Raw genomic sequence first — 3,363 nt, 5'->3', positions numbered from 1 at the left:
GGAAGGCAGAGGTTGCAGTGAGCCGAGATCGTGCCACTGCACTCCAAGCTGGGCAACAGAGCGAGACTCCGCCTCAAAAAATAATAATAAAATAAAGAGATGGCTTCTACACATGCGCACGGTTGGGCGGGCCTCCTTCCTTCTCGCTTAACGCTGCCAACATGGTGTTCAGGCGCTTTGTGGAGGTTGGCCGGGTGGCCTACGTCTCCTTTGGACCTCATGCCGGAAAATTGGTCGCGATTGTAGATATTACTGATCAGAACAGGGCTTTGGTCGATGGACCTTGCACTCAAGTGAGGAGACAGGCCATGCCTTTCAAGTGCATGCAGCTCACTGATTTCATCCTCAAGTTTCCACACAGTGCCCGCCAGAAGTATGTCCGACAAGCCTGGCAGAAGGCAGACATCAATACAAAATGGGCAGCCACACGATGGGCCAAGAAGATTGAAGTCAGAGAAAGGAAAGCCAAGATGACAGATTTTGATCGTTTTAAAGTTATGAAGGCAAAGAAAATGAGGAACAGAATAATCAAGAATGAAGTTAAGAAGCTTCAAAAGGCAGCTCTCCTGAAAGCTTCTCCCAAAAAAGCACCTGGTACTAAGGGTACTGCTGCTGCTGCTGCAGCTGCTGCTGAAGTTCCAGCAAAAAAGATGACCACCGCGAGTAAGAAGGTTCCTGCCCAGAAAGCCACAGGCCAGAAGGCTGCGCCTGCTCCAAAAGCTCAGAAGGGTCAAAAAGCTCCAGCCCAGAAAGCACCTGCTCCAAAGGCATCTGGCAAGAAAGCATAAGTGGCAATCAAAAAAAGTAATAAAGATTCTTTTTGACATGTTGGCAAATGTATTTAAGCCTTTGGATTTAAAGCCTGTTGAGGCTAGAGTTAGGAGGCAGATTGATAATAGGATTATAATAAACATTAAATAATCAGTTCCTTAAAATAAATAAAGAGATGAAGGACCAACAAGCGGCAATCAGTGTCTGGACAACATGCTCACGGCACCAATCCTTGTGGTCACCTTCAGAGACGTAGTTCTGACGAAACTGATGATGGTCTGGCATAGAGGGGTATTAAAAGGCTTATTGCTCACATTGTTGAGATCTGGGGGAGAGCAGGGCAGACCCATCAAGCATAACTGAAATGGCCTGAGAGAGCAAAGAAAGGAGCCTGGCCTGGTTGTTTACCGTGTGGTTGGGGTAGAGTTGGGCACTATAAGGGCAGGTGGTTGCGTGGTTTAAATCTGTTGCCTATGACAGAGAAGGCAGCCCTTGGACTCATCAGCTTGTCCAGGTGTGGGTCACAAGAAAAAAAGGGAAGGGTGAGTCCTATGTTGTTAGCAAACATTAAATAGGGATTCCAGACCAGGTGTGGTGGCTCACGTCTATAATCCCAGCACTTGGGGAGGCCAAGATGGGAAGATCATTTGAGGTTAGGAGTTTGAGACCAGCCTGGCCAACATGGTGAAACCCTGTCTTTACTAAAAATGCAAAAATTTGCTGGGTGTGGTGGCACACGGCTGTAATCCCAGCTACTGGGGAGGCTGAGGCAGGAGAGTCACTTGAACCTGGGAGGTTGCAGTGAACCAAGGTTGTGCCACTGCACTCCAGCCTGGGCGACAGAGGGAGACTCTATCTCAATAAATAAATGCATTATGGAATTGGGGCTAATCCCTTAAATATAGCAGGAGTTTCAAAGATTATATAAACTTCAGTAGTTTTCCTCACATCAATTAAAACAGGGATTCAATTGTGTTTTCCTCTTACCAATGGAATCAGGAATTCATTTGTCTTAGCAACTGTATACCCTTTCACATTTCAAAGTTCTCTATGGACATTCACATATAAAACTGATCTAAAATGAAAAAAGTACCTGAGAACTTAAATATACCCATCTCGTATCTTGAGGTTCTCTGGCCTCAAGAAACATTTTTAGTTCCAGAATGTTCTTGCCTTACTCCCACCATATCTAACAACCTTCATTTTCAAAGTGAAAGAAATTAAAATCTTACACACTGACACAGGCAATAAAATTATAAAATGATAAAGGAAACCAGAGTTGAAGGGCCATAATATTCAACAGATAAAATAATCCAAAGGAAACATAAAGTATTCTAATTAGCTCAGATAAGCAGGCTGCTTCCCCACAATTCACAAGGAAAACCCATATTCGAGAGGTTAAACACCTTAACATGCTTGAGGTCCAGGCTTTCCCTTTGACATGTAACTTCTAGAGCCTAACCCTGGTGATGAAGGGAAGAGACACTTGAGTAGCGACAGGAATGAACTCCGGGAGCTCCGCACACCCTAACTGGCCCCTGGCAGTGTGAAAACACTTCCTCTCCCAGGCTTCAATTCTCGGGCAGAAGAAACCCTCAGCTGGATACTTTAAGATTCTGACCCCAAAATAACCTCCGAAATTCATTATCCCTGTGTCCTGGAGACAGCACTCCTGAATTTCACACACTTTCTCAATATGTTAAGAAGAGTATAACTCTGAATGCGTCAACATTGTGAATGCAAAACAAACCTCATGTCTAAAAAACACACCCAAGAAAACTGCAGTTACAACCTCAGAAAGCAACCCCTCCACCCAAAACATGTGCATATGGATCCCCAGCTTTCCAGTGCTCTGTAGCTTCTCTCGGTATAAAGAGTTTAGTGGTATGAACAGGGATGCTCCCCAAGAAGAACCAACACAGCCTTTAATTACCGCTCTTGGCAGGCTCAAAGATGGCCTTAGCTTGGGCAGTAATGTTACTTTGGACCACCACTGAGATTTTATTTTTATTTTGTTGTAAAGACAGGATTTTGCCATGTTGCCCAAGCTGATTTTGAACTCTTGGACTCAAGCAATCCTCCCACCTCATGAGCCACTTAAAGTTCTGGGCCACCATGAGCCATCACATCGCATCACCATGAGCCACCACAGCCAGCCTAAACAGATACTTTAAATGAGACAAACCCAATGTTTGAAGAATTCTGCAAAATTTCTCAAATCAAGTATTTATGTGTAAAGTGTTAAGAAAATTGTAAGGCACCTTAGCAAACCAGCCCTAGTCCCCGAAATCCACAAGTGTCTATTGTTTTCAGAAAATGAAATGTCAGTTATTGGGCTGGGCGCGGTGGCTCATGCCTGTAATCCCAGCACTTTGGGAGGCCGAGGCAGGCGGATCACAAGGTCAAGAGATCGAGACCATCCTGGCCAACATGGTGAAACCCTGTCTCTACTAAAAATACAAAAATTAGCAGGGCATGGTGGTGGCACCTGTAGTCCCAGCTACTAGGGAGGCTGAGGCAGGAGAATCACTTGAACCCGGGAGGCAGAGGTTGCAGTGAGCCGAGATTGTGCCCCTGCACTCCAGCCTGACA

General features: G+C 45.3%; 1 pseudogene across 1 annotated transcript; it reads left to right on the top strand.

The window, feature by feature from the left end:
* Positions 1–112: 112 nt before the first annotated feature.
* On the top strand, positions 113–836 carry LOC108524937 (60S ribosomal protein L14 pseudogene; annotated as a pseudogene). Its single transcript, XR_001884167.1, has one exon. The product of XR_001884167.1 is annotated as a 60S ribosomal protein L14 pseudogene (transcript).
* The last annotated feature ends 2,527 nt before the right edge of the window (positions 837–3,363 follow it).

This window comes from Rhinopithecus bieti, unplaced genomic scaffold (genome assembly GCF_001698545.2).
Source record: "Rhinopithecus bieti isolate Rb0 unplaced genomic scaffold, ASM169854v2 repeat_33775, whole genome shotgun sequence".
NCBI lineage: Eukaryota > Metazoa > Chordata > Mammalia > Primates > Cercopithecidae > Rhinopithecus > Rhinopithecus bieti.
This window is presented reverse-complemented; position numbering and strand designations above follow the sequence as displayed.